The sequence below is a fragment of the Oncorhynchus keta genome, chromosome 24 (assembly GCF_023373465.1).
Source record: "Oncorhynchus keta strain PuntledgeMale-10-30-2019 chromosome 24, Oket_V2, whole genome shotgun sequence".
Lineage (NCBI taxonomy): Eukaryota > Metazoa > Chordata > Actinopteri > Salmoniformes > Salmonidae > Oncorhynchus > Oncorhynchus keta.
Window position 1 is genome coordinate 31,471,075 of NC_068444.1, and position 13,485 is coordinate 31,484,559.

The window sequence follows — 13,485 nt, forward strand, 5'->3', positions numbered from 1 at the left end:
CAGAAGGTTGATTTGAAGAGCAAGGTTCCCTTGTGTATGGGCTGGATTTATGTATGCATGAATGTATGATGTGAGCTCATCGACAAAGATCCTATATAAATCAGTTCTATATGTACAATAATTATGTCAGCTCGTCTACAGTGGTGACATGCTAATGGACGGTCATCCTTAGGGAGAGAGTGTTAACTCTGTTGGAATTAAAATGGGTCTAAAGGAAAATTATGCGCGGGCCTTTTGAAGTGTTCGATTAATGACTTCTAGTCATGTCACCTCTTATAATCCAGTGCCTTTCGCAGTGTTAAACACATTTGACGATGTCAACTTCTTTAGTGCGGACCGGTTATTTGCTACCAATATGCTAAATAGCAACAACCTTTGCAGTAATGGTGATATTGAGTGTCTCCACATGCTTCCATATTAAATAAGGTGTACCTTGAAAATATATAGACCCAGGTGCAATGAAATGTGGTTTTAGCCCAACCCTGATTATCCAGGGCTCTCTTCAATCTGTATCACTGAACCGTTACAGGTTGTGTGATAGAAATGTCAAGTTAATTTCTGATTGAGCCGACATATGCAGCGTTTACCGTGAATGAGGTTTCCACTAACGCGAGAACTTTGCCTTTAAAATGCAATTATGCTGTAATGCTGAACTTCCATGATACGGATTGAATAGAGCCTGTAGTCAACTTTGATTTGCTCAGATTGATTAAAATAAATGCATTGCACGGCATATATTCATATGTTTGGGTAATAAAACATCAACATGGTCATCAAGTTAATTGCTTATTACTCACATCATTCACTTCTCTGAGAAGGGGGACTGATTTCCCCATAAATATAGAAACAAATCTGTCAAGATGTTTTTTTGCTGATTTTATTTTCTCAATGTATATGTGGTTGCAACGCAAATATGCAAATTCTGTCAACGAGTGATTTACTTATTCAAGCCTTTTCACCCACTTCTCTCGCTCTCTTGTGTCCTCTCTCTTTCATATGTGTATATATACTGTATCACAGGAGGTTGGTGGCACATTAATTGTGGAGGACGGGCTCGTGGTAATGGCTGGAGCGGAATTAGTGGAATGGTATCAAATACAGTGCATTCAGAAATTATTCAGACTTTTTCCACATATTCCACACATGTTAGGTTACAGCCTTATTCTAAAATTGATGAAAAGGATTTTTCCATCAATCTACACACAATACCCCATAATGACAATGCAAAAACTGATTTTTGAAATGTTTGCAAATTTGTGGGGAAAAAAATGCAATTTCACATTTACATAAGTATTCAGACCCTTCACTCTGTACTTTGTTGAAGCACCTTTTGGCAGCGATTACAGCCTCGAGTCTTTTTGGGTATGACACTACAAGCTTGGCACACCTGTATTTAGGGAGGTTCTCCCATTCTTCTCTGCAGATCCTCTCAAGCTCTGTCAGGTTGGATGGTGAGCATCGCTGCACAGCTATTTTCTGGTCTCTCCATAGATGTTCGATTGCGTTCAAGTCTGGGTTCTGAGCCACTCAAGGACATTCAGAAACTTGTCCCGAAGTCACTTCTGCATTGTCTAGGCTGTGTGCTTCGGGTCATTGTCCGGTTGGAAGGTGAACCTTTTTCCCCAGCCTGAGGTCCTGAGCGCTCTGGTGCAGGTTTTCATCCAGGATCTCTCTGTACTATTTTCATCTTTCCCTCGATCCTGACTAGTTTCCCAGTCCCTGCCGCCGAAAAACATCATCACAGCATGATGGTGCCACCACCAGGTTTCTTCCAGACGTGATGCTTGGCATTCAGGCCAAAGAGTTCACTCTTGTTTCTCATGGTCTGAGAGTCTTTAGGTGCCTTTTGGCAAACTCTAAGCAGGCTGTCATGCCTTTTACTGAGGAATGGCTTCCTTCTGGCCACTACCATTAAGGCCTGATTGGTGGAGAGCTGCAGAGATGGTTGTCCTTCTGGAAGATTCTCCCATCTCCACAAAGGAACTCTGGGGCTCTGTTAGAGTGACCATCTGGTTCTTGGTCACCTCCCTGACCATGGCCTTTTTGCTCAGTTTGGCCGGGCGTCCAGCTCTAGGTCTTGGTGGTTCCAAACTTCTTCCATTTAAGAATGATGGTGGAAACTTTGTTCTTGGGGACCTTCAATGTTGCAGACATTTTTTGGTACCCCTCCCCAGATTTGTGCCTCGTCACAATCCTGTCTCGGAGCTCAACGGACAATTCCTTCGACCTCATGACTTGCTTTTTGCTCTGACATGCACTGTCAACTGTGGGACCTTATATAAACAGGTGTGTGCCTTTCCAAATCATGTCCAATCAATTGAATATACTACAGGTGTACTCCAATAACGTTGTAGAAACATCTCAAGGATGATTAATGGAAACAGGATGCAGGGTCTGAATACTTTTATTTCTGTTTTTTATTTTTATTACATTTGCAAAAATGTCTAAAAACCTGTTTTTGCTTCGTCCTTATGGGGTATTGTGTGTAGATTGATGAGGAACATATTTTAGGGCTAGGACCTTTTTTTCTCCACTTCCTGCCTGAATGACATGCCCAAAGTAAACTGCCTGTAGCTCAGTCCCTGAAGCTAGGATATGCATATAATTGGTACCATTGGAAAGAAAACAAGTTGAAGTTTGTAGAAATGTTAGAATAACATAGGAGAGTATAACACAATAGATACAGTAGGAGAAAATCCAAAGATCTTTTTTTGGGGGGGGGGACCATCCTCTTAGAAATGCAAGAGAAAGGTCATATTGAAAATTACCTCCCTGGATGCAATTCATATGGCTTCCACTGGGTGCCAGCAGCCTGTGTTCAAGGTCTCAGGCCTATAACTTCAAAAACTAATAAGAAATAACAGTTTTAGTAGAAGGAAACAGTCTTGGAAATTCATATTTGCGAGTGCCATGAAGACATTACGCACCTGCTAAAATTGGTTTCCTATTGAACATACTTCTTTCCGAAATAAATATTATAGTTTGATTACATTTTAGGGTATCTGAGGAGTTAATAGAAATGTATTTTGACTAGTTGAAACACAGGTTAGGGTTAGACCTTCGGATTCCTTTCTCTGCAAGTTGAACAAATCTATGGCGCCAACTAAACTGACTTTTTGGGATATAAAGTAGGATTTTATCTAACAAAACGACACTACATGTTATAGATGGGACCCTTTGGATGACAAATCAGATAAAGATTCTGAAAAAGTATGTGAATATTTATTCGTTATATGTGAATGAATTAAACCTGTGCCGGTGGAAAAATATTTTGATGTGGGGCGCCGTCCTCAAACAAAAGCATGGCATGTTTTCGCTGTAATAGCTACTGTAAATTGGACAGTGCAGTTAGATTAACAATAATTTAAGCTTTCAACTGACACTTATATGTACTTAAATGTTTAAAATCCATAATATTTATGATTTATTCATTTGAATTGCGCGCCCTCCAGTTGGGACACCGATCCTTAATCCATTTAGAATAAGGCTGTAACGTAACACAATGTGGAAAAAGGGGTCTGAATACTTTCCAAATGGACTGTACATCAAACACATGGTTTGATTCCATTCCATTTACCCTGTTCCAGCCATTATTATGTGTTGTCCTCCCCTCGGCAAAAAAGTATTTAGTCAGCCACCAATTGTGCAAGTTCTCAGACTTAAAAAGATGAGAGGACTGTAATTTTCATCATAGGTACACTTCAACTATGACAGACAAAATGAGAAAAGAAAATCACATTTTATGAATTTATTTGCAAATGATGGTGGAAAATAACTATTTGGTCAATAACAAAAGTTTATCTCAATACTTTGTTATATACCCTTTGTTGGCAATGACAGAGGTCAAACGTTTTCTGTAAGTCTTCACAAGGTTTTCACACACTGTTGCTGGTATTTTGGCCCATTCCTCCATGCAGATCTCCTCTAGAGCAGTGATGTTTTGGGGCTGTTGCTGGGCAACACGGACTTTCAACTCCCTCCAAAGATTTTCTATGGGGTTGAGATCTGGAGACTGGCTAGGCCACTCCAGGACCTTGAAATGCTTCTTACGAAGCCACTCCTTCGTTGCCCGGGCAGTGTGTTTGAGATCATTGTCATGCTGAAAGACCCAGCCACATTTCATCTTCAATGCCCTTGCTGATGGAAGGAGGTTTTCACTCAAAATCTCACGATACATAGCCCCATTCTTTCCTTTACACGGATCAGTTGTCCTGGTCCCTTTTCAGAAAAACAGCCCCAAAGCATGATATTTCCACCCCCATGCTTCACAGTGGGTATGGTGTTCTTTGGATGCAACTCAGCATTCTTTGTCCTCCAAACACGACGAGTTGAGTTTTTACCAAAAAGTTATATTTTGGTTTCATCTGACCATATGACATTCTCCCAATCTTCTGGATCATCCAAATGCTCTCTAGCAAACTTCAGACGGGCCTGGACATGTACTGGCTTAAGCAGGGGGACGCGTCTGGCACTGCAGGATTTGAGTCCCTGGCGGCGTAGTGTGTTACTGATGGTAGGCTTTGTTACTTTGGTCCCAGCTCTCTGCAGGTCATTCACTAGGTCCCCCTGTGTGGTTCTGGGATTTTTGCTCACCGTTCTTGTGATCATTTTGACCCCACGGGGTGAAATCTTGCGTGGAGCCCCAGATCTAGGGAGATTATCAGTGGTCTTGTATGTCTTCCATTTCCTAATAATTGCTCCCACAGTTGATTTCTTCAAACCAAGCTGCTTACCTATTGCAGATTCAGTCTTCCCAGCCTGGTGCAGGTCTACAATTTTGTTTCTGGTGTCCTTTGACAGCTCTTTGGTCTTGGCCATAGTGGAGTTTGGAGTGTGACTGTTTGAGGTTGTGGACATGTGTCTTTCATACTGATAACAAGTTCAAACAGGTGCCATTAATACAGGTAACAAGTGGAGGACAAAGGAGCCTTTTAAAGAAGAAGTTACAGGTCTGTGAGAGCCAGAAATCTTGCTTGTTTGTAGGTGACCAAATAGTTATTTTCCACCATAATTTGCAAATAAATTCATAAAAAATCCTACAATGTGATTTTCTGATTTTTTTCTCATTTTGTCTGTCATAGTTGAAGTGTTCCTATGATGAAAATGACAGGCCTCTCATCTTTTTAAGTGGGAGAACTTGCACAATTGCTGGCTGACAAAATACCTTTTTGCCCCACTGTATATATATGGGTACCATTCAAAAGTTTAGACAAACCTACTCATTCAAGGGTTTTTCTTTATTTTTACTATTTTTTACATTGTAGAATAATAATGAAGACATCAAAACTATGAAATAACATATGGAATCATGTGGTAACCATAAAAGTGTTAAACAAATCAAAATACATTTACAACATTAGATTCTTCAAAGTAGCCACCCTTTTCCTTGATGACAGCTTCACACACTCTTGGCATTCTCTCAGCCAGCTTCATGAGGTATTCACCTGGAATGCTTTTCCAATAGTCTTGATAGAGTTCCCACATATGCTGAGCACTTGTTGGCTACTCTTGCTTCACTCTGCGTTCCAACTCATCCCAAACCATCTCAAATGGGTTGAGGTCTGGTGATTGTGGAGGCCAGGTCATCTGATGCAGCCCTCCATCACTCTCCTACTTGGTCAAATAGCCCATACACAGCATTGTATGTGTGTTGACTCATGAGAGTCAGTTTCATCATAGCGCTTGATGGGTTTTGCGCCTGCACTTGAAGAAACGTTCAAGTTTCTTGAAATGTTCTGGATTGACTGACCATGTCTTAAAGTAATGATGGACTGTTGTTTCTCTTTGATTATTTGAGCTGTTCTTGCCATAATATGGACTTGTTTTTTTACCAAGTAGTGCTATCTTCCGTATACCAGCCCGACCTTGTCACAACACTACTGATTGGCTCAAATGCATTAAGAAGGAAGTACATTTCACAAATGAACTTGACTACCTCATGGAGCTGGTTGAGAGAATGCCAAGAGTGTGCAAAGCTGTCATCAAGGCAAAGGGTGGCTACTTTGAGGCTACTTTGTTTGGTTAGTATATGATTCCATACGTTTTATTTAATAGTTTTGATGTTTTCACTATTACTCTACAATGTACAAAATAATACAAATCAAGAAAAACCCTGGGATGAGTATGTCTGTCCAAACTTTTAACTGATACTGTACCTTGCATTGGGTTGGGTTAAAAGCGGAAGTCAAATTTCAGTTGGACCTGTTGTACAATTGACCAATAATAATCTTTATCTTACTTAATCTTAGAAAAACGATGAGAAGAGATGAGGAGGATTGAGACCTATATGTCTCCGGTAAAAAAAATGATATATACTGTATATATGTCTTTCTCTCCCTTTCCTCCAATTTTTTTTCTGTCTCTCTTTTTGTTTTTAAGATAAAATAGGATTAATATGACTCTATTGGTGAATTGCAATAAAGTAATATTAGGTCCAACTGAAATGTGACTTTCGCTTTTAACCTAACCCCTCCTTCCAGATGCTGGAAGCCCACTAATCCTACTCTTTTTTCACATGGATTTATTTACATAATTACTCTGCTAGTAAAACCCACACGCGCACGCACGCACGCACGCACGCACGCACGCACGCACGCACACACACACACACACACACACACACACACACACACACACACACACACAGCCTTTGCATGTCTTAGATACCAGTCTGTTGACTATGGGGCGGCAGGGTAGCCTAGTGGTTCGAGTGTTGGACTAATAACCGAAAGGTTGCAAGTTCAAATCCCCGAGCTGACAAGGTACAAATCTGTCATTCTGCCCCTGAACAGGCAGTTAACCCACTGTTCCTAGGCCGTCATTGAAAATAAGAATTTGTTCTTAACTGACTTGCTTAGTTAAATAAAGGTAAAATAAAAATGTAGCACAGAAAACAGCATGGACACATATTAGTTCGAACAGTTGATTTGATTTCCTAGTGCACTGAAAGCATATACTGTATTTGTGTTTGTTATACACAGACGCTGCAAATATTCTTCCACTTTTTATGCACATATAACATGCATATTTCTACTTGAATATAATTTTGTGGACCTCATTTTTGCAATGGCTCTAAGCTGATTCATGTGTGCACTAGGAATGCAGAGCCCCCCTCTTCCACCACACCAGAGAGGAAGGGGGGGTTTTGTGCCGGTCTTATGACTTTAATGACCGGTCGTAAACTCTCTCTCTGGACCTGCAGTATTGAACAAAGGAATCTGATGTGTGTAGAGATAGAATCTCTTGCCAAAACTTCAAAAATCGACAGATTGGACATTGATACATTTGTTTTCAAATGCAAACATCTGGAATGGTTGGTGGGGATCCAAACAATAAATCCTGTGAAAAGTGTATTGTGTTTTGTGATATTATTAAGGATGGTATGACTAAATAACTGTAACTCTACAAATGTATAAGTCCCAGTTATCATATTTACATCTAAATGTTGTAAACATATATGATTACATTTGAAACTATTTGTGAAGATAAAGGTGATTTTAGCCTTCTAAATTAGATAAGTGCTGTCGTATAAAGTTTTACCCAGTCAGTAACCACGCCCACATGAGCACAGACATTATGCTGCTAACGAAATTTACATTAGACCAGAAAGCGTGGAGAGGTGGCTACACGTTGAAATGCTTTAAAACTACAAGACCAGCATACGTCCAGCGCGAGCTGAATACATTGAAATAGTTGCAATTTAAATATAGACCAGCGTGACCGACAGCGTGAGCTGAATGTTACGAAATAGAAACTCTCAACATGAGTGAAGAAGAAATCTCTAGACTACAGCGGAACATTCCATTTGCAGCTGTTTAAGTACTGTAGTCTAGTAAACTCAACCAAAGACCACCCCGTATGGTATCTCTGAAGGACCCGGTCTAACGAACACGAACTACAAAGGACATTGTGACCTCTGGTGGACAAACCAGAGACTTCTGTTGAACGCAGGCAGCAGGTAACATAATGGATTATTAAATTATTTATTTATTTATTTATTAATCATTACTCCAGCATTTGTAAATCTTATTAATGTAGTTATTTACACATTTATGAACAAAATAAATATTTAATTATGATTCATAACATCAATCATAAGATGTTTAATATAGGACCTTTATAAACCAGGAGTCTCCAAAAGGATCTGTAGATTGCGAGCTACCAGTTGCTTGCAGCCCACCTATGAGTATCTCACCAATCAATTCTGAAAGTAAATGCATTTTTTTTCATGTATTCCATCACAAACGGTCATAAAGCTCCCGACTACTATTCAATCAATGCCACATAGACATGATCCTACCCCTGGTTAGCCACTATTGGCTTAAAAAGCCAAACGTAACATCAATATCTGCCAATTAATTTCCAGAAATATTTCACCTGTCTGTCTGTTTGGTGCACACATTTGTCTATCACTCTGCATGTAAACAGCTAGCGATGCTAATAATAACCGTCTTGTGGGTAGACAGAAAGTCTTTACAACAGGTCTTTAAGTCTTTACAACCTTACAGTGAAATGCTTACTTTCAAGCCCTAAACCAACAATGCAGTTTTAAGAAAATAACTTTAAAAAAGTAAGAGATAATTAAACAACAAAAAATGTAATTATTTATCAATTAATCATGACAAATAATTAAAGAGCAGCAGTAAAATAACAATAGCAGGGCTATATACAAGGGGTACCGGTACAGAGTCAATGTGCGGGGACACCAGTGTTGAGGTAATTGAGGTAATACAGTTGAAGTCGGAAGTTTACATACACCTCAGCCATATAGATTTAAAATCAGTTTTTCACAATTCCTGACATTTAATCCTTGTACAAATTCCCTGTTTTAGGTCAGTTAGGATCATCACTGTATTTTAAGAATGTGAAATGTCAGAATAATAGTGGAGAGAATGATTTATTTCAGCTTTTACTTCTTTCATCACATTCCCAGTGGGTCAGAAGTTTGCATACACTCAATTCGTATTTGGTAGCATTGCCTTTAAATTGTTTAACTTGGGTCAAACTTTTCATGTAGCCTTCCACAAGCTTCCCACAATAAATTGGGTGAATTTTGGCCCATACCTCCTGACAGACCTGGTGTAACTGAATCAGGTTTGTAGGCCTCCTTGCTCACACATGCTTTTTCAGTTCTGCCCACACATTTTCTATGGGATTGAGGTCAGGGCTTTGTGATGACCACTCCAATACCGTGTATTGTTGTCCTTAAGCCATTTTGCCACAACTTTGTAAGTATGCTTGGGGTCATTGTCCATTTGGAAGACCCATTTGTGACCAAGCTTTAATTTCCTGACTGATATTATGAGATGTTGCTTCAATATATCCACATAATTTTCCTGCCTCGTGATGCCATCTATTTTGTGAAGTGCACCAGTCCCTCCTGCAGCAAAGCACCCCCACAACATGATGCTGCCACCCCTGTGCTTCACGGCTGGGATGGTGTTCTTTGGCTTGCAAGCATCATTTTTTTCCTCCAAACATAACGATGGTCATTATGGCCAAACAGTTGTTATATATTGGTTTCATCTGACCAGAAGACATTTCTCCTAAAAGTACAATCTTTGTCCCCTTGTGCAATTGCAAACTGTAGTCTGGCTTTTTTATGGCACTTTTGGAGCAGTGGCTTCTTCCTTGCTGAGTGGCCTTTCAGGTTGTGTCGATATAGGACTCATTTTTACTGTGGATATAGATACTTTTGTACCTGTTTCCTTCAGCATCTTTACAAGTCCTTTGCTGTTGTTCTGGGATTGATTTGCACTTTTCGCACCAAAGTGCGTTCTTCTTTAGGAGACGGAATGTGTCTCCTTCCTGAGCGGTATGACGGATGCGTGATCCCATGGTGTTTATACTTGCATACTATTGTTTGTACAGATGAACGTGGTACATTCAGGCATTTGGAAATTGCTCCCAAGGATGAACCAGACTTGTGGAGGTCTACAAGGACTTAGCTGATGTCTTTTGATTTTCCCATGATGTCAAGCAAAGAGGCACTGAGTTTGACGGTAGGCCTTGAAATACATTCACAGGTACACCCCCAATTGACTCAAATTATGTAAATTAGCCAATCAGAAGCTTCCAAAGCCATCACATCTCTTTCTGAAAATTTCCAAGCTGTTTAAAGGCATAGTAAACGTCTGACCCACTGGAATTGTGATACAGTGAATTAGTTGTGAAATAATCTGTCTGTCAACAATTGTTGGAAAAATTACTTGTGTCATGCACAAAGTAGATGTCCTAACTGACTTGCCAAAACTAAAGTTTGTTATCAAGAAATTTGTGGAGTGGTTGAAAAACAAGTTTTAATGACTCCAACCTAAGTGCATTTAAACTTGCCATACCAGGCAGTGATGCAACCTGTCAGGATGCTGTCGATGGTTCAGCTGTAAAACCTTTTGAGGATCTGAGCCATGCCAAAACTTTTCAGTCTCCTTAGGGGGAATATGTTTTCTCGTGCACTGTTCACAATTGTCTTGGTGTGCTTGGACCATGTTAGTTTGTTGGTGATGTGGACGCCAAGGAACTTGAAGCTCTCAATCTGCTCCATTACACCCCTATCGATGATAATGGGGGCGTGTTCAATCTTCCTTTTCCTGTCGTCCGCAATCATCTCCTTTGTCTTGATCACATTGAGGGAGAGGTTGTTGTCCTTGCACCACATGGTCCAGTCTCTGACCTCCTCCCTATAGACTGTCTCATCGTTGTTGGTGATCAGGCCTACCACTGTTGTGTCATCAAACTTAATGATGGTGTTGGAGTCGTGCCTGACTGCGGTCATGAGTGAACAGGGAGTGCAGGAGGGGACTGAGCATGCACCCCTGAGGGGCCCCCGTGATGAGGATGAGCGTGGCGGATGTGTTGTTACCTACCCTTACCACCTGTGGGCAGCCCGTCAGGAATCCAGGATCCAGTTGCAGACGGAGGTGTTTAGTACCAAGTTCCTTAGCTTAGTGATGAGCTTTGACGTAACTATGGTGTTGAATGCTGAGCTGTAGTCAATGAATAGCATTTCACATAGGTGTTCCTTTTGTCCAGGTGGGAAAGGGCAGTGTGGAGTGTAAAAGAGATCGCATCATCTGTGGATCTGTTCGGGCGGTATGCAATTTGGAATGGGTCTAGAGTTTCTGGGATAATGGTGTTGATGTGAGCCATTACCAGCCTTTCAAAGCATTTCATGGCTACAGACGTGAATGCTACGGGTCGGTAGTCATTTAGGCAGGTTACCTTGGTATTCTTTGGCACAGGGACTATGGTGGTCTGCTTGAAACATGTTGGTATTACAGACTCAGACAGGAAGATGTTGAAAATGTCAGTGAAGACACTTGCCAGTTGGTCAGTGCATGCTCAGAGTACACGTCCTGGTAATCCGTCTGGCCCTGCGACCTTGTGAATGTTGACCTGTTTGGACCTGGTCTTACTCACATCGGCTGCGGAGAGCGTGATCACACAGTTGTCCGGAACAGCTCTCATGCGAGTTTCTTGCCTCGAATCGAGCATAGAAGTGATTTAGCTCGTCTGGTAGGCTTGTGTCACTGGGAAGCTCTCGGCTGTGCTTCTCTTTGTAGTCTGTAATAGCTTGCCACATCCGACAAGTGTCAGAGCCGGTGTAGTACGATTCGATCTTAGTCCTGTATTGAAGCTTTGCTTGTTTGATGGTTCGTCAGAGGGTATAGCTGGATATCTTCCAGGTTAGAGTCCCGCTCCTTGAAAGCGGCAGCTCTACCATGTAATCCATTACTTGGTTGGGGTATGTACATACAGTCACTGTGGGGACGACATCATCGATGCACTTATTGATGAAGCCACTGACTGATGTGCTGTACTTCTCAATTGCCATCTCTAGGTAGATAGTGTGGTCTACAGCTTATCATGAGCTAATCTACCTCAGGTGAGCAAAACCTTGACACTTCCTTAGATATCGTGCACCAGCTGTTGTTTACAAATACACATGTCTTACCAGAGGCTGCTGTTCTATCCTGCCGATAGTGTATAACCCGCCATCTGTATGTTATTCATGATGTCGTCCAGCCACAACTCGGTGAAACATAAACTATTACAGTTTTTAATGTCCCTTTGGCAGGATATACGTGCTTTCAGTTTGTCCCATTTTATTTTACAGCAGTTAAACTTTGGCTACTGTACGGATGGCAAAGACAGATTAGCCACTCATCGCCTGATCCTCACAAGGCACCCCGATCTCTTTCTGCGAAGTCTCAGTTTCTTTCTCCAGCCAATAACGTGATGAGGGCCTGCTCGGGTGTTTGGAGTACATTCTTCCCATCCAATGAAATATAAATTGTTCGTCCAATTCGAGGTAAGTCATCGCTGTCCAGAAGCTCTTTTCGGTCATAAGAGACGGTAGCAGCAACATTATGTACAAAGTAAGTTTCAAACAATGTGAAAAAACTAACAAAATAGCACGGTTGGTTAACAACTTTTACCAGGTATATTGACAGAAAAAACTAACATATTGCACACCAGGGACCCGGGGAAGAGTTGCAGTGTAGAGAAGAAGTTTGGAACCACCAAGACTCTTCCTAGAGCTAACTGAGCAATCGTGTGAGAAGGGCCTTGGTCAGGGAGGTGGCCAAGAACCCAATGGTCACTCTGACAGCTAGGGAAAAAAATTGTAATTCTTAAATGGAAGAAGTTTGGAACCACCAAGACTCTTCCTAGAGCTAACTGAGCAATCGTGTGAGAAGGGCCTTGGTCAGGGAGGTGGCCAAGAACCCAATGGTCACTCTGACAGAGCTCCAGAATTCCTCTGTAGAGATGGGAGAACCTTCCAGAAGGACAACCATCTCTACAGCACTCCACCAATTTTTATTTTTATTTTACCTTTATTTAACTAGGCAAGATCAGTTAAGAACAAATTCTTATTTTCAATGACGGCCTAGGAACAGTGGGTTAACTGCCTGTTCAGGAGCAGAACGACAGATTTGTACCTTGTCAGCTCGGGGGTTTGAACTTGCAACCTTCCTGTTACTAGTCCAACGCTCTAACCACTAGGCTACGCTGCCGCCCCATCAATCAGGCCTTTATGGTAGCGTGGCCATACTGAAGCCACTCCTTAGTAAAAGGCACATGACTGCCCACTTGGAGTTAGCCAAAAAGGAACTTAAAGGACTCTCAGACCATGAGAAACAAGATTCTCTGGTCTGATGAAACCAAGGTTGAACTTTTTGGCCTCAATGCCAAGCGTCACGTCTGGAGGAAACCTGGCACCATCCCTAAGGTGAAGCATGGTGGTGGCAACCTCATGCTGTGGGGATGTTTTTTAGGGACTGGGAGACTAGTCAGGATCGAGGGAAAGATTAATGGAGCAAAGTATAGAGAGATCCTTGACGAACCAGAGCAATCAGGATGGTACAATGACCCTAAGCACACAACCAAAACAATGTAGGAGTGGCTTCAGGTCAAGTCTCTGAATGTCCTTGAGTGGCTCAGCCAGAGCCCAGACTTGAACCCTATCAAACATCTCTGGAGAGA